This window comes from Papio anubis, chromosome 1 (genome assembly GCF_008728515.1).
Source record: "Papio anubis isolate 15944 chromosome 1, Panubis1.0, whole genome shotgun sequence".
Classification (NCBI taxonomy): Eukaryota; Metazoa; Chordata; class Mammalia; order Primates; family Cercopithecidae; genus Papio; species Papio anubis.
This window is the reverse complement of record NC_044976.1, coordinates 197286913-197311821: the sequence shown is the minus strand read 5'-3', so window position 1 is coordinate 197311821 and position 24909 is coordinate 197286913. Positions and strand designations below refer to the sequence as shown.

At 38.6% G+C, this 24909-nt stretch overlaps 1 long non-coding RNA gene across 1 annotated transcript; it reads right to left on the bottom strand.

The window, feature by feature from the left end:
* Positions 1-6284: 6284 nt before the first annotated feature.
* LOC103879750 lies at positions 6285-23062 on the bottom strand. The gene is made up of 3 exons (XR_640515.4): positions 20963-23062; positions 19576-19630; positions 6285-7234 (listed from the first exon to the last, which is right to left on the bottom strand). It is a non-coding gene; the product is annotated as an uncharacterized LOC103879750 (long non-coding RNA).
* Between the last annotated feature and the right edge of the window lie 1847 nt (positions 23063-24909).

The following is a 24909-nucleotide window of genomic DNA, read 5'->3' as shown; positions in this document are numbered from 1 at the left end:
CATGCTATAATACTAACCACACTTGTTGTAGTAAAGCCCCATGAACAGAAAATTCCCTGCTTGATAAAACAATTGAATTCTGAAAAAATAATGTTTCAGACTCTCTAACCGCTTCTGATTCGAAGTAGTCACACTACATTTTACATCATAATTAACTTTCCCAACCCATCCCAGGAGGTTTATTACAGACCATCTCAAGGGACTTCTTAGGCTGGGCTCTAAGCCAAGTCTTCCATGTGCCTGTCGCCACACCCACCCCACTGGGTGCTAATGAGAATTGACACAGCTGGAGATCTCACATCATCACAGCTGGAGGCAAAGGCTTCTTCTCCTCTTCTCAATCCCTCAATCCCACTGTAGGAAGAATCTTGAGAAGGATATTTTTGTCACAGATCAGACTGTGGTCCAGGGTCCCAAGCTTTTTGGTGTGGCACTGAATTCCTTGAACCTACTTGACTGTATATTTGCTTTCTGAAGCTGGGTCTAAATCCACAGGGAGCCAGTTCTGGAATGTGAAGACAGTTATTGTGATATTTTCTATGTTTAGTGGTCCATCTCAGGCAGGAGGTCATCTGAAGTCACACCAAGGGGAAAGGGACAGTATTGTGGCTCTGTGTATAAATATCATTTCTTCTCCACATTGTACTAGCATGCTTGGGAAAAAAAGCAAATTCTCAAGAAAGAAGTTTTTGTTTTAATGAACGAGGTCACTTCTCTCCTTAGACACTCAGAGGAGTGAGGCTTCCAAAGTCAGATTACGGCTTTCAAAGCCAAGGAAACAAGCTCTTCTAGCCAACCAAGCTCTTCTACCCAACCAAGCCGGCTTTCAAATGATATCATTTTGCTTTGGGCCATCTGGTGAAAAAAAGCCAGGCACTGTTTTCCTTGCTTGACATAGATCATGGATGAAACTGACAAAATGCCCATCCTCATGATGCCTACGTTCCAGTGGAGGGCACAGAGAATAGACAAATAATAAAAGATATATTAACAGATAGTAAAAATTCGTATTAAAAATAAAGAAAAGGACATAGCAAATGCAAGGAGATAGGGCATGGCTGTTCATTTCTTTCTGAAACATATTTATGTAGTGCCGACTATCTGCTAGGCCCTGTGTTATGTTAGGAACGGTGAAAGGGTAAAATGATGAATTAGATATAGCTTCTACCCTCAAGGATATTTTGCCTAACATCATCATTTATATTTTTTATATATTTTCCATATTTTAGAGAATTTTTTGAAAGCTGAGAATCCCATGTTGCATTTTCTTATTCTCCAAGAATATTTAGGATGTATTATATAGTGTTGTTGTTTAGCCAAACTTTACGTTGAAAAAATAAATGAATAAACGAATGATGTGGAAGTAGGCGTAAGGAAGGTGTTGCTATGAGCTTAATCATACCATTTCTTGGCATGACAGAATAAAAAAGCAACAAATTAAAAACTATGTAATCTGGGTTCTCTATGCCCTGTAGCTTACTATGTGACCTCAGACATATCCTTAATATCTTCGAACTTAAGTTTCTCCATCTGTAAAATGGGACTTGTATTTGTCGCTAAATACAGAGGTTATGAAGAGCAAATGTGAAAGTGCTTTGTAAATGCTAATGCTCTATTCAAAGTTAAGAGATTATTATGTGTGCTAATGCATCCCTTCATTGGTGTGGCTAATTGAATATCAACTCTGCTAAAGGAAATTAAAATGAAATAGGCTGTATTGGACAATCCAATGCAGAAACTCAGCATGGCAGGAGTTTGCATTAAGCCAAACATAGCAAGAGAGAGACCCCGCCGGAGAAAAGCAGTTAGATTTTGCTGCTAATTAGTACTTTTCCTTCAGGAGGTGGAATCTTCTCTCTCTTTTACAGATCAAATTACTCATGTACCCCTATAAAAAGCATGTCAAAGTCAAAAGTGCAAGCAGTCTCAGTGCAATTTGCAGTGGGAATGGCTGCAGTGAGAAGTTAGCACACCATTAATTCTCGATTAAGTGCCAATTTGCACATTGCTGGGAAACAATTGCAAATTCTTTGTTTCTCCCCTTAAAGATGTCATTTGAATCTACGACAGCCAAAATCTAGTGGGGAGGGATAAATAAAGACAACTAGAGATGAAATCAGGTTTTGCCAAATACCAAAAAGGAATCTCTCACATCACCAACTTGCTGAGTCCCTTCCTGACAGCAAATAAGACATAGCGGTATGGTAGATATTTATCATAATCTGAATTGGCAAGAGAAAAACTCAATTCTAGTTAGAAGTTTGTAGTTGAGAAATTCTCTGATCAACCTGAAGCAAGAAATTGAGAATTTCTACTGCAGAGAAGAATGTATTCTTTTCTGGCATGTCCAATTTTCTGTAAAAGCCCTAGTGCTTCAGCTGCCCAAGAGTTCAGTTTTGGAAACTGTCTAAAGTTACAGAAAATTATTTGCTTTTTGGGGCAAAGAACCCAGTAGCAGCAATATCCCCATGTATTTTGCTGATAAGACCTGTGTTTCTAAATAGATTTTTAAAAAGTTGAACATGATGGGTGCAACTAGGTCAGCAAATCAGTGAAACTCTCATTCCAAACGCCTTCAGCATGAGGCTTTATCAAGAATTTTCACGCACCTATAATTTATTGCATCTCTGCTTTGTGCGTAAAATTGAGGGGTGGAAGAGAAATATAGGTCTGACTTTGAGGGGCTGAGCCAAGAGGACTGAAGACAGGAATTCAAGACCAGCCTGGGCAATATAGTGAGACTTCGTCTCTACAAAAAGTTGTTTTAAAATGCTAATTGGTAAGGCTGATGTAGGAGGATTGCTTGAGTCCAGGATGTTGAGGCTGCAGTGGGCCATGATCCTGCCATTACACCCCAGCCTGGGCAACAGAGCGAGACCTCATCTCTAAAAAAGAGAAATATAAGTCTACTTTCCAATAGCTTAAAATTTCCAATAGCTTAAAATACACAGGGGCATGATGAACTTGGGTCCCTGGCAAGGGGATATATCACTTACTTAGGTGTTGGATGGTGCCTGTAAAATGCCAGTAGCAAAAGCAGTAGGTGTGTGCTAAGCCTAATACAAATATCTCTGAGTTAGAGGGAAGTTGAGCAGAGTTGCCAAATGCTTAGGACTGCTTTTTGCCATCTTCAGTCACCTCACTGGTTTTTCTAGGCACTTCTCCTTGATGTGGTTTTGTCAGATATGTGTTTGGGACCTCCTAGCTTCTGCTCTCATCATCTTCTAATTAACTTCTGATACTAGATCTTTGCTTTTTCTCATGCTGCTTGCCTCATGGATTGAATCTGGTAACACCTGCCAATTCTATTTCCTCACACTGTGAACTCCTAGATTTCATCTTGCATAGAGCTGGACACCATATTCTGGAAGCATTTTTGTTTTGTAAAAATTTAGGATTATTACATAGCCGGGAGAGCCCAATATCAGGGTAAGATGGCCCCTCAAGGTCATTCAGGACATTGTAAGTCGGCCCTTCCTTGTGTTAGTCCAGGGTGAAAATGGGATGGCATCCACTTGATTTTCACTATTCTGGGACAAAGTGGCTTCCACCTTCCTTTAATTAGGAAATCATGCAAAGAATATTATGAGTCGCTCTCAATCCCAACCAGCTGGGTATTTTAAGCACCAAGCACATTACTCTTCCTCTGGGACAGGTAAGCATTTCTAACCTGCCTTTAAACAAACATAATAGTAAAAAGACTGAGATACAGTAGAGCAATGAACAGACTTGAGAATTTATGCTCAGCTATTTATCTTAGTTTTACTGAAGCTATGGGGCCTGAGACAACTCGGGAAACATATGTACAAGATAAAAACACATATCAAATAACTCCATAACTACTGGATAACTGATGAAAATAAAGTCACCTGCATAAATCAATAGGTCTTAATTGTGATATTTGTTTTTACAGATTTCTTTGTAGTCAATTAGGACTGCCCATTAAAGTGGCAGAATAAGCACAGGGCCTGCTGCTGTGATTTGGTGGGCTATGGGAAACACCCTTTGCCTAAAATTACCTCCTGCGATGGCCTACTTAAGGCATATGATTCACCTATATTAACAAGCGAGTATTACTTTAAGTCCATATCATAGTTTATCCCTTTTGATTTTTATAGCCAACAGAAGAAGTAGGTATTTTTATAATTCCTAACTTTACAGATTAAAATTGAGAGTCAGAAATATTAAGTTCATAACTCAAGATCACTCAGCAAATGCCAAATCTTATTTTGAGAACTCATGTTGTCTGACTCCAAATCTCACGTTTTATCCACTCACCACTCCTCAGTCATGAGAGAGCCATTTCTTCAGTCCTTGTTAAAAGGGTACTCTTCAGGAAATTATGAAAATGTACATATCCTTGTACACTTATCCTGTCTTATATCTTGACTATTCAGTTTCTTGCTACTCAAAGTGTGGTTTATGACAAGCAGCATTGAAATACCTGGGGCCTCATTGGAAATGCAGACTCTCAGACTCCACCCTGGATTTACTGAGAAAGAAAAGGACATAGTGGGGAAAAGGGACAGTTAGAAAGAAACAAAATTTTCAGAAATGCCAAAGGCAAACTGTAAGCAGTTTATAATTTATATCAATAGAGTGATCTAGGATCCTTGCACAAATTTCTTGAAAGCAAAAATGTTCTCTTATAGTTTCTCAGATGTTAGAAAATGGAGGAAAGCTTATGCAGCTTTGGGCCCAACCTCTTAATCCAGAGTTCTGTTATCTAATGTTTTCAGGAAACTGAAGCAAATCTGATGGAATTGGTGTGTGTCTTGCCCTTTTTTCCTGTTTCGATTGTGTACCACTTGGTGTCATATTTGGTGCAATGGTGTAGTATTGACGAAGAAGCATTTAGACTTTCTTACACTCACCTTTTACAGAGGTCAGTGGTGTCTGTAAGGCAATAAGACAAAGGGTAATGGTAGAGGCGTAAGGGTTAAAGCTTCAGGATAAGAAAAATTAAATATATACAAGGAAAGTTATTCTCCATCCAGAATTTGAAAGAAAGACATGGAGAAGATAGTAAAGATGGACTAGTTAATATTGCAAAAAGCATCAGTAACATGGGTTCCATTTCTCCAATGTCAAATATTTTGTCCTATTGTTAGACCAATATGCCTGTTGGGTGTTCAGAAAATGTGGTTGCCATATGTGTGTTTGATAATGACCGTATTCATCCACTGCCAGGAAGAAAGTGCTCTTGGAAGTTTCCCAAGCAGTGGCCATGGTTTAGATGAACAGTGCATCACTCTTGTCCAGTTTTCTTGAAGCCAAATAGTCTTTGCAAAAATGTTGACTGCTGTTGGAGGAAATAAACTATTAGAAATGAGCATTATTTGCAACTCTAAAAATTAAAAGGCCTGGGGTGGTTGCTAATTAGGAACTTGTAGGTGATGTGCTTAGAAAGGGGTTAGAGCAAGTTTTCCCTTAAATCAGTGCAGCCTTGAGTGGGGTGAGAGTCCCATTCTGGGTTGTAGCTTCCCCTGGTTTTATCTATGTAGCCAAGAAGTATGAGCCCTGCCCCACATAGGAATATATGTGGCTGATGAAGGAGACAACAAGCAAAGAAAATCTTCCACTTACCTTTGAGCTCTGAAGTTCTGAAGTTGTCATACCCAGGTGGAAATCTGAGGCTGGACTAAAGAGTCCAGATGTCAGGCTGCCTGGCTCATTACACTTACGACCCACTTCTGGCCACTGGAGGGCATTTCCAGCAGGGATTGGCAACTGTGCACACCACTGAGCCCTCTCTAATTGCTCACTGCTTTCTTGCTGCCCCTCCTTTTTTTTTTTTTTCTCATCCATTTTTTGTCTTTCTTTGTGCTGTCTGCCCCTCCCTAATTGGAAGATTTTTTTTTTTCCTATCTAGAAGCCTCCCCGAACACAATTTCTGCTGTGACAGCAATTCACATCACTCACTACCCTGGTGCCGCCTCATCTTTGCTCTCTGGGGTTGATAAATATGTAGTTCTAGCATGAAAGAAACTGGGTGTAATCACTGGAGACTTTTCAGAGTGAAAACATCAGCGCTCTTTGCAGACACTGCCTAACTGAGAACAGCTTGAGAAAATAAGTTATATGAAAAGGAGAAGGGAGGGGAAAACGACTAGAAAAGTGGGAGGAATAAGATAAATATAAGGAAAAATCTATTTTATGGAAAGTGGGTCAAACTCACCAATACTAGTTGTTTAAGAATATCCTCTTGGGACAGGAAAACTTTTTTCCATATTAAGAACTCTAATTGAGAAGTAGGATTATCCTGAATACTAACTTGGTAGAGGTTTTTTTTTTTTTTTTGTCAGGGGAACTTTACAAAATTGAAGATGTGAAGAAGATTATCTGGGCTTTAACAGCCTATTTAGGAGACCAATTATTATTATTAAGAAAGACATCATGCTTAGTTCATAGTGCTACTTAATTATGATTGTACCTTGTCTATCAATTATAAAATTTAAGAAATAATATATTTTCAGAGACAAAACATCCCAGCATTCTGTTGGTAAATCACCCTAATAGTGAATTCATTCAAGTGTAATAAAATTTTATTTTCCACAAATATGCTATTAGTTAGAGTCGAATTTATCTTTCCTTAGAGTTCGTTTGACTAAACAATCTTTAATTTTGTCAGAAATGGAGTGATAGCTCAGGCTATTAGAGTAAAAATTATGGAAACCCTTGAAGGCCAGAGGGTAGAGGCTGGTATAATACCTAATCCACAGGGTTTTGGATAATCACTCTCACTATCTTCCAGCAAAATAATTTCCGAGTAGTGATTTGATATCATTGTCAGTGTTCGACTCCTGTGTTCTTCTCCTTCACCTACAATTCTCTCATCCCTTCACCCTCACCATTAAGCCTGACTTTGTCATACAGTACCCATATACTCATAAGGCAGAGTATTCTCAGGTCACGTGGTCCCATTTTATTTTCAGCACCGATTGACCAATAGACTTAGAATCAGAACAGAAATTAACAAACAAGAGAATTGAAAAAAAATTCAATAAATAAATAAACCCTTTGAAAAGAGCATGTAAAGCTTATGATTATGCTAGGCTGCTTGATTTTTCCATCAGCTTCCAAGTTTCTTCCTCTTGAATACTCTAATGAAGTACTGATCAAAGGTTTTCTCACTTCCACATCTCCATACAAGTTGGCATCTTTTCCGTTCCTCTTTTCGGCTGAAAGCTTTTATGCTTTGTAATTCTTTTTGTTCCAGGGATCTCTGCTTGTTCTATGGAAAAACATTTAGTTATGTAGCCCTAGGAGGCAGGAATTCATGGTCAGCAGAAAGAAGCAACCACTATTCACACAAATGCATCAGTAGACACATTGGCACTTAATCTTTCAAGTAAGATGTAGATTCTTGATGTTCTATTCAGGAGGTGTAGTAGGCATTTGTGTAGACAGACAGAGAGGGAAGAATTATAATGTACTGGCCGAATAAGGGGGACTCAACTTTTTTTTGCTAACAATTGGAGCTTTTGGAAAAGGCCTTAGTTACCTTAGGATTTTGTGAGTCCATCACTGGAGATGTTCACTAAGAACTTGTATAATCTCTTCTTAGGGCTTTATGCTACATACGTGCCTTTCTATATGACTGATTTATGACTCTGTATTGAGTTCTATGAACCCGGGGAAAAAGTAAGTAGGCTTATTTGAAGTTTTAGTTTGTAAGATATGCTCTCAATTGTGTTGAAACCTTCTTAGTCTCCCCAGTTCCCACCCTAGATATTGCTCATTTGTTTTGTTTTGTTTTGTTTGATTTTTTGCTAGTTCTAATTCTTTCAAATTTAAGGTAGTGCATATATTTGAGCATCTCTTTGGTACTGTGTACTTACTAGCATCTGTAATTATTTTCATAAGGACTTTTTTTTTTTTTTTGGTGGTTAGCTTCATTGTAAATAAGACTTTGTTGACAAAGTAGCAAATTTTCAACATAAAGCTGAGAAGGTAAAACATGACCCAGTTGACAACAGGGACAAATTAGAAAGTCTTCAATAGTGGGATGCTATTCTTCACAGTAATTACAGTGACAGTGGTTTTATATTAGGGGTTTTACAGTCAGGCAGACTTCGGTTTGAATCCAGATCTGCAGCTAATACTGTGATTTTAACCACTTAATATTCTTCAAACTCAATGGTCTCATTAGTACATTTGAGACAACACCATTATCCAAATACATAGGCTAAATAAAAATAAAAAATTTAAATTTTCTAGTGCCTAGATTATATAACATTCCAGAAATATATATGAATCATCTTTCCTTTAGGAAGCCAGATCTTAACTTAGAAAAATGAAATTTTTTTCATATTGGTAAGTGCACCAACACTGTTATCTGCTTTGTTAGTTTCTTGTTGAGTGAACATAGGATGAGAAGACCTCCAAACACCTAAGTCTTCTGGGGGTGAAAATGACAATACGCTGGTACCTCCACTTAGGTAACATGGTTGTATTGCTAATATTATTGCTATACTGCTTTCAGCACCACAGCCCCTACTTGACCCTTTCTCAACTAACTCCTCTAGCACAGTGCTGGAGCCAGAGCAAGATTAGTGCTCTAACTCCAGCACAGAAGAATAATCTTGAATACAGAGCTAGAGGTCTGCCCTGGGGCACTTTTCTATGAGTCCCAAGCACCAAGCCCCAGGCCCTGAGTAACTCAGGGCACAGTGATTCCCAGGAGAGAGAGAGAGAAGTGGAGTTTCCCACCCAGAACTTCGCCTGCCTTTTTGAGCACAATCCTGTTCCACCCTCTGTTTTTTTGTTTGTGGTTTGTATAGTCCATGCTAGCCAAAATTCTTGTACTAGATTTGGAACAATAGCTTCTTTCTGGATAGACTCATTAAGCTTTAAGTCAGTGCCTTTTCTTTAAGATTTATGTCATGGAACAACAAATAGAGAGTAGTCTTAGGCTCCACATTGTTATCTTGGGTAAAATTCAATTGTAGAAGTAATGTTTTAGAGAGAAAGAAACCACTAAGTCTACTAAAACACTTAGAAATACCTTAGAAAGTGCTTAAAACAGCATTTTTGTATGCACTCAGGTTAAAAGAAGTACAATCAGCCCTTTGTATCCACAGGTTTCACATCTGTAGATTAAACAGTGGATTGAAAATGTCAAAGAAACAATAAAAGTAATACAAATTTTAAAATACAGTGCAAAAACTATACACCATTTAAAATTTTAAAATTCTTTTAATTTTTAATTTTTGCAGATACATATTAGGTATATATATTTATGGGGTACATGAGGTGTTTTGATACTGGCATGTAATGTGAAATAAGCACATCATGGCGAATGAGGTCTCCATCCCCTCAAGCATTTATTCCTTGAGTTACAAACAATCTGATTACACTCTTTTTGTTATATTAAAAAGTACAAAGTAGTTATTATTGACTATAATCACCCTGCTGTGCTATCAAATAGTGGGTCTCATTCATTCTTTCTACTTTTCTTTGTATCCATTAACCATCCCCACCTCCCCTACCACTCTCACTACCCTTCCCAGTCTCTGGTAACTATCCTTCCACTCTCTATCTCCATGAGTTTGTCTTGATTTTTGTACCCCACAAATAATTGAGAACATGCAATTTTTGTCTTTCTGTGCCTGGTTTATTTCACTTAGCACAATGATCTCTAGTTCCATCCATGTTTTTGCAAATTATTGGATCTCATTTTTTCTCAAGGCTGAATAACACTCCATTGTGTACATGTACCACATTTTCTTTATTTATCCGTTGATGGACACTTGGGTAACATTTATATTGCATAAGGTATTCTAAGTAACCTAGAGATGATTTAAAGTAATTTTAAAGTATATGGGAGAATGTGTAGGTTACATGCAAACACTATATATACCACGTTATATAAGGGACTTGTTCATCTGCAGATTTTGGTATCTTCAGGGAGTCCTGGAACCAATCACTGCAGATACCCAAGGACCAGGGACAACTGTATTAGCTATAGCTTACTATAAACCAGCCACTGTAGTACATATTACATATATACTCTCATTTTATCCTCACAATAATCTTCCAAGTATTGCCATATCTATGACAGATGAGGAAACAAATGTGAACGAGTAAAATAACATGTTCAGAAGTCACACATCCAGGAACTTACAGAGACAGGATTTGAACCTATGATTGTCTGGTTTCATAGCTGTCTCTGTTTTGCTATGACTAGCTACTTCAATCAAATTGCTACAACAAGCAAACTTATAAATCACATGTAGCATATTGAATAACAACCAAATAATGAATTATTAAGGTGTGTGTTCACTTCTTCTCCTGGCCACAAGCACTGTTGGGTTTCCGTGTCACTTGTTTGCTGGGGCGGCTTTGATCTTTTTGTGTATGACACATTCCTAGGTGTTTTGAGACTGTGATGAGCCACATTGATTTTCAGCTGATGAAGCTCTTACCCCTACCTGTCCTGATAATACGCCCCAGTGTAGCCTCTGAAAGGTTTGTGAGGAAAAGGGAGGGGTCATAGCATTGGTTTGCTCAGTTAGGAGATAAAATCATAGGAGCACCTTTCTCTGAAGTCAGGAGAATTGGTCCTATGTCCTCACAGAAGTTGTAATCAGAGTCCATGGTATTTCCTTGTATTTCCCCAGTGATCTCAGTTGAATGCCACAATCTATTTTGGTTTCCATCTTAGAAAGTCTGGAGTAGCCTTTGCAGGGATCATCTGATACAGAGATAGAACATTTCAAGAAGTAGTGCAATGGAATTCTTGTGGCCTTGCAATGTAAGTGCTGAGCATAGATTATTATTTAGTATATCTATATTTATACTAATAAAAATTAAGAGTCATGTGCTGGAGTCTTTTTTTTTTTCAACCCAGATATTGACAGGTGGTGAGCAGGTGGAGCCAGGCAGCGCTTGTCACGGATGTGTCGGAGTGGTAGGCGGGGGAGGGGTGAAGATATGAGTGAATGATATCGGCTCAGTCGCTCCTTTCCTGTTGTTGTTGAGTGACACTTGGATATATCACTAAACATATAAAAATAGAAGCTCTGTGTCAGCCTTCTCCTTGTACAGGGTGCTGTGCTGCAGCGTTTAAATCTGGATGTCAGTATGCCACTATCGTTATTTATAGAGGAGACCCGTATTAACATTTTGAGAGCGACAGAGGAAGAGGGAGAAAGAGAAAAGCACATTTCAGATGGAAGGCACTCTGAATTTTGTCTTGCATTAATTGAACATTTATGTTTATCTCCTTTAAAATAATCACTCCTATCTGTATAGGAATGTACATGTTGCAAGGCGCTTTCACATACACCACCACCCTGGAGTCCCATAGAGACTCTTTGAGGTACAAAATAGAATTTATCTTCCTGCAGAAGCTCAGGGAGATTAAGTGACTCTGTAGCATGTCGCTCAGCTGGTAGTGCTAGAACTGGTTCTCAGTTTTGCTTCTTCAAAATGCAGTTGTTCCTTCCTCCTATGGGACATATAAGGTATTCATGTCCCCATATAACAGGTGAGGAAATTGAGCAAGGAGTCATAAACCCAGGTATGGTATGAGATGTTCATCTAGGCACTGAGGACACAGCAGTGACCAAATGGGTAAAAAAATTCTTGCCTTGTAAAATGTCATGTAAAGCTAACCTCTCAGTGGTTGTGTTAGGTGATCTTTATAATTCTGAAACTCTCTAGTGTAAGTTATGATGCAGAGCTATTTTATCCCATTTTAATCATCATTTTGAAATGAAAAATTGGCTTAAAATTTGTAAAACAATAAAAAATTTAATACTTTAAAATATTCAGCTAATTTTGGGGAACTTTTGGTTTTCTCTCATATTTGGATTGCTGTGTTGATTCTGTAGTGGTATGATGACATATTGTCATATTCTGTTCAAGTCAACATAAGTCATAAGGCATTTCCGTGTCCAATGGGACCAAATTGGACCTGCAGGATCCCTGTGGACCAGAAAGGAAATCTCTCAGTAGACCCTTGCTAACATGGCTCACATGAACTGATAGCTAGGACGGTTATCCCCAAACATCTCTACACTTCAGAATCACTCAGGGAGCTTCAAAAAGTATTGATTGCTGTGTCCTACTCCAGTGATTGTAATATAATTGACTTAGCATATGAGCAGAATGTTTAAACGGTGATTCAGGAACCACTGAACTAGAATATGACTAATGGGATGATAACAGACAATTGTTTGCCTACCCAATAGCCATTGCTCAGTCACCTTCTAACTTGCAAGCAGAACCTCAGCTTTGTTCAGAGTATTAAATCATGATTCAGTGGCTGAATCATGATTGTTTTAAGTCAGTCATGATAATTTCACTCTCTCTGCCAATGATTAGTTTGGGGGGTAATTATGTGAACCAGAACCAACCCATGGAACGGAAAATAATACCCACTGGTGACGATATGAGAAAGATTTCTTTGCTATTAACAAAAGAGACTTCTTTAAGGAAGTAGCCCTTTCTTCTGGTTATGATGATGTTGAAAAGGTATGATGGCATTTAGAGACCTTGGAGGAAACTAGGCAAGAGACCAAAGCAGCAACTGACAATGCTGAATGAAAGATGGAAGGAAACTTGCTGACATTGTTGGGCTAACAGGATAATGAACTCTAATATCAACATATCTCCTGACTTTCTGTGATTTACCGTTTATGTTCCTTTAGTTGGTGTTTATGAAATTTATAGCTAAAGTATACTAAATGATACATGAAATCCTAATTTTGGATGAAGTCTTGTAAGGAGCATAGTATATGCTATCCTGGGGCAAAATAATGTTTTATCTAAACTTGCATATTGTCCACACTTGCATATTGTTTCTGAACAGAAACCAATGGATAATTCTTTTTAGAAAATGTTAGTTTTCTTACATGGCTACAACTCAAAAGATTTATTTCAAAATTGTTTTTTATTAACTTCCAAATCTATCAAAAACCTTTACTAAAATAATTCTTGAACCTCCTTATATTTTCTTCTCTGCCATTTAAAATGTTGGTGAGAAGAACTACGATTAAAAATACTTACATATTAGTTAGATTATCACTGACACAAAGACTTCATGAAATGAAACTTCTCAAGAGGGGCCATGGGATACTTTTGGTATCAGGTTGCGGGTTGAGGCTATTAAGGGGCAAACGACTAATTGTCCCTTACTCAGCTTCCTAACAAGTAGAAAGAAGAAAGATCGAGAGAAAGGTAAATGCAGATTAACTGGGGCCTCAATCAAATTTTAGGGGTGATGGTTCACAAGGTAACTGACAAATCAAATTTTGCTTTCCATTAAGGATTCTGTAGTTTTCAGTTTGTCCATAGGATATTTTATGAAGCTGTAAATAATTATAAATAACATTCATTGGGTGCTTACCATGTGCCACCCATCATGGCAAGCTTTTTACATGCATCATCTCAAATAGTTCTCCCAATCAAACTAGAAGGATTGTATATTTTAGGGGGTTTAAATGACTTGTGAAAGGTTGCACAGTTACTGAAGGGCTGGGATGGAAGCTAAGCCTGTGCTTTTATCAACAGCACAGTGTTGTCTTCTATCCACAGTGGAAAGAACACAAACTGTAATCCAGTTCCATCAGTTACTACCAGTGTGACCCTGGGCCTTCTTCACCCGCTCCCTGGGAAAACTGAATAATGATCTTTTAAACTGGAAGCCCTGTCCAAATGTAACAGATTATTCCAATCCCTTTGAGATTTGTTCCATAAGCATTGATAGAGTTCTTACTGTGTGCTAGATCCTATGCCAACTTCTGGGAGAACAGTAGTATGTAAGACACCAGAGTACGTTTCCTGTAACTGTTGGACTCTGGCAGTGAGCTGGAGGCCATGCTTCCCTTTCCAGACAGGCCTGCGGCTGCCCCAGCTCTGGCTTTGTGTCGTGGAGCCATGCTACTAAAAGCCTGTCGAGAATGGATGCCAACAGCTCCCCAGCTGCCTCATGTTAATGTAATCAGCAAGAAGCCTGCACACCTGATGGTAGTGCAGAATATGAGGTGAGTGATTAAAGTTTAAAAGGTCGTATACCATTGTAATACCGAAAAGAAACTTTATGATTCATCATTCCTGATGTAATGTCATCTGTTTAATAAAGGCGTATTTCACCCACAGCTCATTTTTAATGGGCCTATTTAAGTAATGGCATTAGGGTTGGATTTTTTCCTTTCCATCTCAAGCTAAGAGTGGTTTGTTTGTAGTATACTTGAAAAAACCACAGTAGTTTTGAACTTGGATATTTACAGTATCTTTCAGGCTTCAGCTGACTGTGTATTATTTATGCCAAACCACTGTACTTGGACTGAAATATCAGGGACAGGCAAACAAGCAGCTGGATATGCTAATACACAAGCCATGTCTTACTTAATTGTATGGATGGGAATTTATATGGTGGGCAAGTATTCTTATCTGTAAGCTGGTGTGATGAGCCGTGGTCAGAAGGTATGCCACCCACAGTGGTGTTTCACTCAAGCAGGAAAATGGAACTGGTAGGCCTGCTTCTCTCGGATCAGTGGTTCTCCAGTAGAGACAATTTTTCCCCCTAGGGGACATTTGGCAATGTTTGGAGATGTTTTTTAGTTGTTACATACAACAGGAGGAGGTTGGGAGTGTTGTTGGAATCTGATGGGAAGAGGTTAGGCATGCTGTCAAACATTTTGCATTGTGTAGGACACTTCCCACTTCAACATATAGGGTAGAGCTCAAAAGGTAAGTGGACTCTGGGGGAGTAAGGGAAAGTTTGTATAACCTTCTGTGGTAGAGAGTGAATTTTATCTCATTTTCTTTGTTCTACTTTTTTCTGATGCTATTACTATCTTTCTAAATGAATGTCTTGAAACGGTTCCTCTTCATCTATTAACACACACTTCATGGGAGGGGTGCATGTCATAAGGTGAGAAATGATACAGTGGGAGTGGCCATAATCTAGAATTTTGGAAGATGGGAGCATTGTAAAAAGCTGTCTAGTTTATACCTTATCTTTAACAGAGAAAGAAACTGAAGCGCCAAAAAAGAAGTAACTTTCTGAATGTGACCAGCTAATCATGACAAGCCACAATTTTACACTATTTGTTATCTTTGTTCTGAATTTGAGAACAATAGATTCTAACCCACACATAACTCTACTTTCCAAAGGCAGCATGCAAATTACCATCTTCCCTAATCCTCTTTTTGTTCTTCATTTCCCATCTCTAAATTCACCCCCCTCAAGATCTGTTTTTGAATATCGCATGACCAAAACCAAATTGCTCCTTGCTATTTCTTACTAACCTTTCAACAGATTTAACTTTTGGCTTTTCATTGGTAGAGGCAGTGATATTTCTGATTTGTGGCTTTTTCTGTGTGTTCTTAATGTTTTTTTTTTGTTATTGTTGTTTGTTTGTTTGCTTTTTTATCTTGGGCATAATACTTGCTCCCTAATGTTGGTTACCATGACATAAACTTCAAGTTATGATGACCACTTAGGGTCCTAGGATGGAGAACTCCAGAAGGTTCTCAGAAAGATCAGGTATAAGGAAAAGTGATGTGTGCAATGCTCTGACTCACTGAATTGGTATAAACTGAAATCTTGATTCCTACCCCCTCAGCTGTCTCTTCTCCCAGTTGTCTCCATTTGAGTAAAATGGCAACTTGCATTATCTTGGTGTTCAAGCCAAAAAACCTTAAAGGCATCTGTGATTCATTTCATTCTATTTCTTTCCACATCCAAACAAGTGATAAATCCTATTGAATATAACTTCAAAACATAGCCATAATCCAACCACTTTTGGTCACCTTCACTGCTTGCCTCCACTGAAGTCTAAGCTGCTATCAGCTTTCACTTAAAATACCGTACTATCCTCTCAACCTGCCTTCCTCCTCCTACCTGGCTCCCTTGTCTCTTCTCCATACAGCAACCCGAGTGATCATTTTAAGGTGTTAGTTTCTGTCTCAAAGTGGCTCTTCATCTCAATGAACATAAAATATGAAGTGATTTTACCTTACCAAATTTTATCTTACCAAAACCTACAAGATAATATTTACCTTTGCACCTGTCTGCCTCTCTGATCTCAGCTCCCAGGACCTTTCCTTTTATTCTCCTGTTGTGTGTTCTCCAAGTATCAAATGTGCTCTCATTTTGGGACCTTTGCACTTTCTGTTTCCTTTGTCTCGATCATCCTTTCTCTACTCAAATTCCATTTCATCGAGAGGGCTTCCCTCATCCTACCATCAAATGCAGTACAGCCTGTCCCCCACTCCTCTGCTATTGTATATCATCCTGCTTTATTTTACTTCCTAGTACTTAGCAGCAGCTCCCAAGAAAACCCGTGTGTGTGTGTGTGTGTGTGTGTGTGTGTGTGTGTGTGTGTGTGAGAGAGAGAGAGAGAGAGAGAGAGAGAGAGGAAAGCACTCCATAAGGGCAGGATCTATGCTTGTTTTGTACTTAAAGCAGTGACAAGCACATGACTGGCACCCAGTTTAGAGTGAGTGAGTGAATGACTGAGTACACAAATGAATGAATTGGTTAGTTTTCCTTTATTATTTAACAACCAATATGCCTTGCTGCTTAGAAATCTTTATCTTCATAATTTGAATAGGGATAGGCTGTACTAGAACATTTCACATCTAGTAGTAGTAACCCTAACTTCCAATTCAATATTTTGGGTGTTCAGTCACTTCTGGGTCTCAAATTTGGAAGAGCTACTTCAAGGATAAGACATTGGCTTATTATTTATCTGCACAGATTTTTTGGCTGGGTCCATGTCCATATATTTACTTTTATTTAATTTTTTTTTCTTCTTTTACCTTCCTTGAGATGTTATATCTGAATATCACCCACAAATTTGATGATCATGACTTTAGTGTGCCCTATTCAAGGTTAATGGTAATATTGCTTAGTAACCTCGGAGGTGCTGCATCCATGCCCAAACTCCTTGGGTTGCCATTTATCATCACTCTCTCTTCAGTCTAGGTGGAAGCATTGAAGACCATTTGAATTGGCAAAGGCTGATATAAAATAGCTTTGCCACTAACATTTTGTGAGAGATCCTGTCTCAAGTGTTTTACAAAAAGGCAGAGACATAAGATCCCTTGCCTTCCTTTCATCTGCTAATTTGAAATTACGTTGTAAAAGACTACGAAGTTTGTCAGGTGTGATTTGTTCTTTAAATGCCCTTGCTGCTTAATCTTCATGAAATCCTTATTAGGATGCTGAATGATCCTTAAACAGGACTTTTTTTTTTAAAAGGCACAAAAAGAGATTGTATAACAACAGCATGTCTGATGAGCAGATTGACAGTTATCTGGGATAAATGGATGCATGGGTCATGGAGGACTCTAGTGAACTAATGTAGTTCATCTCTAATTTTTGACCTTGGTTAAAGTTTAGTTTAGGACTAATAGATTTAGAAGAGTATCCTGATATTTATTATAGCAGTAATACAAATAATAGAAATATATCAAGTTCAGTAATGTCTTTTGTTTCCAGGGCCCCAAGTATTTATATACATTTTTAAAAAATTTTCATATTATTTCTGTCTCTTCTGGTGTGGTTCAAGACCATAATTGTAGTCCTGGCTTTGTTACCAGTTGACTATGTGATTTTAGACCAGAGGTCAGCAAACTTTCTGTAAAGGATCAGATCACAAATATTTTAGGCTTTCAGGGTCATATGGTCCCTGTTGCAACTACTACACTCTGCTCTTGCAAAATGAAAGCAGCCAGATATAATATGTAAATGAATGAGTATGGCTGTTTTTCAATAAAACTTTGTTTACAAAAAGAGGCCATGAGCCAGATTTGGTTTGTGAGCCATAATTCTCCAACTCCTAGTTTAGGTGATCGATTTAGTTTCTCTGGGCCTTCTTTTCTCTATTTATCAAATATGGTGGCTGAGCTGGAAAGTGTTCAAGTTATAGAGTTATTTGCTCCTACATTCAGGACTCATCTACCAGGAGTTTTTCTAGTGCTTGAAATTATGGTATGCTGTACATTCAAAGGTCATCACTAGGACTGGTATGTCTCATTTTGGTTCAAACACCAACCAGGAAGCAAACTCTGAGGAGGGAGCTTCCTTTAAAATTCAAAGACGTAGTGGACTCAGTCCCTAGATGAGTGCCGAAAGATTTTAAACTAAACATACCACTTCCACCATAAGATGAAGCATTTCAGGATTCCTCAGGGATTGGGGCAAAGGGATAATGCAAGAAGAGCCCCAGGATTATTTTTCCTACCCTACATCTCATCCTTACTTGATCGTGTCCCAGTCCCCACACCATCACTTACTTGTCCAAGCCTCATCATTCTCCAGTCAAGCCATTATACTTAAACCAAGTCTCCACATGCTCAAAGAAATCCTTTGGAGACTTCTCTAAAGGTTGGCTTATGAGTACAAAACTGTCACTCAAAATTTTCCCTTTGTGGAGAATGTGGGAGAGTATGGCAGGAGGTTTTCTCACCTGTCATTCACTTGGAACACAAATATCTTTGAAAATCAAAAGCACATAATGAGTTCAGACCTCAAAAAATTATGCATCCTTTATTCTTCTTTAATATGTTGTTTGAGTTAGGAGACCGACAGGGATAACAGTCCTACTGGGAAACTTTAAGGAAATCTATTTATTTGTCAGGTTCATGTTAAGCAACCAAATGCTACTTCCATTCAAATTATGTCATATTTTTTAGTTTTCCAGACTCTTTCAACTAGAAAAAATATGTGTTTCTAAAAAACTTTTTTAAAAATAAAGCAGTTAGATCCTCTAGAGTAAACCTGTGTTTTGGTCATATAAAAGTTAGGTAGGAAAGGAGGGAAAGAGTTAGCGAAGATACCGGACTATGCAATGTAACTATTACTTTAGCATATGTACCAGGGGCATTGCACACAGTCTCATTTAATCTTGTGCTAATGAAGTAGCTATTGTTTTCTCATTTTACAGATTGGGAAACTAAGCTTTAATAATTATCCAAGGTCACAAAAATTTTAAATGACAGAACAAGTTTTTAATCCCAAATCTCTCTAAAAACAATGTTCCAAAACAATTTCTAAAATAATTCTAATGGGAACTAATCCAGTTAATAAGAATCTGATTTCCCAATGGATACTTACTGCATAATGGACAGCATTTTTGGTGGGAAGGGTCTCAATTACAGAAAATATCAATTTACTAAGTATAGGTGGTGACTTCAATCTTCAAATGAATAGTATCCTAGTGTGGGCCTACTGCACTATTTGGAGATAATTTTAAAAATTTGAATGGCATTAAAATTTTAAATTGAATTAGATGAGCAATCTTTAGTTTGTAATAGTGCCCACTAATGAGTAAACTTAAAATTAGTTAAGAAACCAGCCCAGGTTAACCTGCCAATATGGGATAGAACCAGGACTGGACCCATATCGTTCAAAGTCCCAGGATTCTTTCTACCAAAATTTAAAAAAAAAATGCATACTATTAGCATAAGAGATATAGTAAGAAAGAATGTTAGGAAAGCAGGGAAACTGTGATAGGATAATGCAACTTTCTAAAGGTTGGAAGCGAAAGCAACCTGGAATGGAAGCCCAGCTGTGTGGATTGTGTGACAGGAAGTGTGACAATAACACAGACTTACCTTCAACTGGCTCTGTAAATTGTCTCTCTCAGTGCCTCTGTTATTTGTTTTTAATCTGTAAGATTCACAGGTTAGATTATTAGAGTTTAACAAATGGTGACCTGGAAACCAAATTAATCTCAGGAATGAGTTTTGTTTATACTCTACAATGTTTTACTCTTAAAAAATGAGTGTAGATGTGAAATGAACTCCCCAGTCCTTATCACTTCCATTTGTCTTGCACCCCACTGGCCTTTTCACACTTTATGTGATCTGCCTGGCCACTAGCAATTCTTTGCCTTTGCAGACCCTGCAAACAAACAATCAAGTTCCGGAAGAGCTATTATAGTCTCTCATTCTCTAATTTACCTGGTTAGTGAGAAAAGGTCTGGGGCTACGTTTCTAAAAATAAGTTACCTGGAAATTGGTTTAACAAGAAAAATATCTTCATTTCAAAGCAGAGGAAAATCTACTCAGCACACACAAAAATGTAGTGAGATCTCTCCTAGCCATGGCAATTTCCAGGAGGATGACAGGAGGGAAGGACAATGTCCCCAGTGAAGCCGAAGCTGGAATCATGAAAAGCTAAATAGAATTACCCAAACTGGAAATTGGCCAAGATTTAGGGTTACCACCTGTGCAAATCGAGGTGACCTGATCAAGGAAGTTGTAATTTTCCTCTGATAAATGGGCCTCCCGAAATTTCAGCAATCTGGAGCTCAGGCTGGGTGGATTTGACAGGATACTTTCCTTTGAGCAGTGCCACTTGGCAAATATCGTCTTCAGAGAAGTTTTAGCTTCAAGAGTCAGATCTGTTTACTTCAAGGCAGTTGGTGATTTTAATTTTCATTAGCCTTCTGTCAGTGACCCCAATTCTGCTGGAAAGGCCAGTGTCCCTCCAAATTCTTGGGACACAAGGGCTTGCATATCTCACTTCTTGTATTGTGTAGCTTTTAGGTACATAATCTTATTCCACCCTCACCACACACTAATAATGTAGGCAGACAGGGAAGGAATGCTTATCTCTGGCATAGAGGTGAGTAAACTGGGACTCAGGGTTTCCGAGCCAGACCTCAATCTAAGTTCACACATTTGCTGCCTGTGATATTTCCTTTGTACTGTGGCACAGGTAAATGGAGTTCTTCTAGGGTTAATTGCAACAAGGTAAGTTGTACCTATTCAAAGCCAAGGCAATTGTAATAACCTGAGCAAACACAGTTAAATTGATTATTGAGATTAACAAACACAGCCATGACATTAGAGCCTTTATCGTGACCTCCTTTCTTTCTTTCCTTTTCCCTGTTTCGGTGACTCAGTCACCAATGCCAGAAGGAGGTTAACTCCAACTTCTCCTTTTCCTTCTGGCTCTATATTCCGGTGAAAGGGCTCCCTTGACTAGGGTACATACCCTGGCTCTTGGTCTCAGTGTGGAAGGAATTCAGGACACGGACACACATGAGGAGTGGGTTTTGGAGGAGAACGTTTAACAGAAAAAGAAGAAGAGGAGAGAAAAAGAAGAAAAGAGAGAGAAAAAGAAGAAAAGAGAGAGAAAAAGCTTCCTCATGTTGAGAAAACTCCAAAGAGGGTCTCCTAGCAGAGAAAAGTAACGGTTGGTGCTAATGCGCCATTTTATAATACAGTTTGGGGAGGCGGTGTCTGATTTACATAGGGCTCATAGATTGGTTTGATCAGTTGTGACATCTACATAGTGTGTGGGGAAGGCTTTTCCCCCATGCTAATCTTATTATGCAAATAGGCATTCCAGTTGATCAGCGCCATCTTGTCTGCTTCTTACTGTACACATGGCTGGCAAAGAGAAGAGAAGATGGAGTCGCCATCTTGAACATGATTGCCACAACTGCCAGTATCTAGGTCTGCAGCTGGATTTTACAGGCTGCTCTTTGTTAGTAAGGAAAATAATTTGGGCCGCTTTTCATTAAAAAGAAAAGCCTTACTGAGGACTCCCATACTCTTACTATCTGCGTAAGCAATTTCTTAACTCGTATATCATTGGTGGCCACTGAGTTCTGTAGAACCACCTTCCTTTTACCTCTTAATGCATCTTCTCTTATCCCCACTGATAGTGCTAGTATATCAGACCCTGCTACTTCTCTCAAAGGCTGTTGAGGTAGCATTTCCACTGGTCTGTGTAGCTTCTTGCTTGTACCTCTACAATCACTTTGTGTCTTTCCTAATCCACCTTTCCCCTCCCCAGTAGAATGGCCCCCTCTTTAATGATTCCCTCCATGGAGCCCTGTACATCCAGGGAAGCATCTGTAGCATGTTATTATCAATGTTATCTTTGCATGTCTGTCTCCCTGGCCAGACTATGAGCAACTTAAGAAAAGGGACCCTAACGTATCCCTCATTGTATCCCCATTGACTAACTCTCTATCTGGCAATAGTAGGTGTTTAAGCCCTGTTTGATAAAATGAACAAGCAAATATTTAAAATGTCCCATTATATTCCAGGCACTTTGAGAGATGTGAAGGATAAAGTCCCCCTGTGGAGTTCATAGTCTAGTGCTGACATCTAAGCAAATAACCATGATAAAGTTTGATAAGTGCTTTAACAGAAGATGATGAGCGTTCTGTGGGAGCAAGGGGTGAGCACCAGAGTCACTCTCTCTTTCCACCATTTGTCCAGAGGGAAGAAACCTGAAGGAGCATCTTCCTGGCAGTCCCTTGGCTGCCTTTTCCTCCCCACTCTCCAGCACTATCAAGCATGACCTGACGCATATTGCTAACAAGTTAAGTAGAAGCATTTCTCTGGAACATCGGCATCCACTTTGTTGAAATCCATTAATTCTAAGCTTTAACACCCTTGGCCGGAAATAGCTCAGAAACTTATGGGGAAATAAGAAAAACAGACTGCCTGGTCACAGTCACGGGGAAGATATTAATATTTCCTTTCGTGGGTAGCTCTTTCTCTACATCCTTTCTCCATCTGCCCGTACCCCAACCCCCACCATCAAAATAAATGTTTTCCAAGAATCTATGAGATGATATTTGAAAGTAAATCAAAACGTAGACAGAGGGTCAACGAAAAAGGATAAAGCTGCCACGTACATGTGTCTAAGGCAGTAAATGGGGCAACTTGTTATATTATTTACAGGCTCCATAAGGACAGAGCCCTTGTTGCTCAGGCAAAGCCCTGAGCTTATTAATTGCCAGCAAGGTCTTTCCACTCCTAGGTTTTTCTGCTGTTGATGGGGGTGGCAGGGAGAGGGTTAACTCTCTTTTCCTGTCTTTCTCTCTTTTTCTCTCTCTCTCTCTTTTTGTCCAAGTAAGCTTTAGGGGATAGAGGAAGGGTTTGTTAAGCCTCCAGATTTCTCTGCATTATGTCCAGGTGGCGTGACGTGTGAACAGACGAAAGATTAAAATCACCGAGGAAATCGCTCTGTCTGAGCGCAGATCACGACGCCTTTCAGTGACCCAGCGACCCAAATGCTATCTGTCAACTTGTCCTTCCAGCGACTTTTCACCCCGTGCTCTGTGGCTGCTACTCCAGAAAAAAAAAAAAAAAAAAAAAAAATGAGGACTTAGAAGGAGGAGGGAGGGATGGAGGAAGCTAGGATAAAATACTGCCTTATTACTGAAGATTCTGCAATGCAGGTCAAACGTGGGGCACGGGAGCCTTTTAACAAACCAAATACTTTTTCCAGATCTTCATTCCAGAATGTTTCCTCACTCTCTCCTGAAACTCTTAGCTCCTTCAGGAAATATCTCACAAAATCGTAGACTCTGGTTCCCCCAAACAAAAACTAATTCCTAGCAGGACCACTGAGGATGGAGATTTTCCTGAGTTTCAAAAAACTTCCCACAACATCCGCTTCGTTTTTGCTCAGGTGCTTAATGAGTTGGAGAGGTAACCAAGCTTCCTCTGCCTCCCAGGCCTTGCCAGACTAGGTTGCTTTTTCTGGGGTAGGAGAGGTGAGATTAGGTGAGATGAGAGAAGGAGGTCAAAACATACACTGTGCAGATATTTTTTACAAAGCTGACCACTCAAATTAAGAGTCTGCTTCTTAAGAGCCTGCAATAAAACTGGGTTGGCAGCAGAGCCAGATGGAGACTTCATATGCCCCAAACAACACAATCAGACTACTCATTCCTCTGAGTCCTACATTGAACTATATGAAGTTACCTTCTGCAAGTAAAAATAGTCAAGTTTTAGTAATTTCTTATGGTTCAAACTAATTCAAAATAAAAAATAGTACAAAACCATAAGTTAGAGAAATATCAAATATCTTCTTCTTTCAAATAAGTGGTTTTGATGCCCTGCTCTGTTCTGCTCTGTTCGTATCTCAAGGCTGTGCTTTGTCTGCCTATGGGGTAACTTGGCACTGCTGGGTCCACTTCTGCATTAAAATAAAAGATAAAATAGAAGCCACTTAGCACAGCTTTTTAACAGACCTCCAATTTTTTTTAAAGACTTTGACAAGTAATACAGTAAAAATATATCATTTTAAGTAGTCATTGTATGTATTAAGGCCTTTGTTGAACTTTTTGATATTTAGGAGTTTGCATAAACCTAAATATTAGTGTGCTCTTTTACTTGGTACCTTTTTCTGTTCAGGATTTTATCTAGGATTCCATTTTACATTTTGTCATCATGTTTCTTTAAGCTCCTCTTGACTCTGACATTTTCTCAGGCTTTCCTTGTTTCGATGACCTTGAGAGTTTTGAGGAGTATTGGTTAGGTATTTTGTAGAATCTATATAGCATTTGATATATGTTAACTTCATGTAATGTAATAAATATTTCTTTAAGTCATCACCTACTTTTTCAGAAGCATTATTTTAATGACTGCACAATATTCCACTGATAACTGAAATTTAGATGTTTTTATAAAGAAAACAAAATGACTTTTTTACTGCATGTTTTTTAACATTGTGTGCAGATTAACGTGTAAGGGATAGCATTCACTGGGGAAAATATACATATATAATAAATATATCCTGGAGGTGATAATTTTAACATTCTTGTTTGACTTCTGTCTCAGTGCAGTATGTAAATCTGGGCATACATATACTCCCAAAAAGAAATAATCTTGAGATATATTATCTTTAACCCAGAACTTAAATGCCTGTCTGTCACTACTGCATGCCATTCCTTCCTGAGACCAAGGTTATAGAGGGCCAGAGTTGCAAAGGTAGATTATTAGAGTTTAAGTGGAAGATACCTCATAGATTCTTACCTGTAAGATTTGCATTGTCCTAATTCTGTAGAAAAAAGTCACTCGTTTGTTTTTGTAGAATTGTTTACCCCTGGGACTTGAGGTCATTCAGTCATAGAAAGGCTGGTTCACTTTCATATTAAAGGTTTGGGAACAACTACTTTAAAAGAACCCCAACCT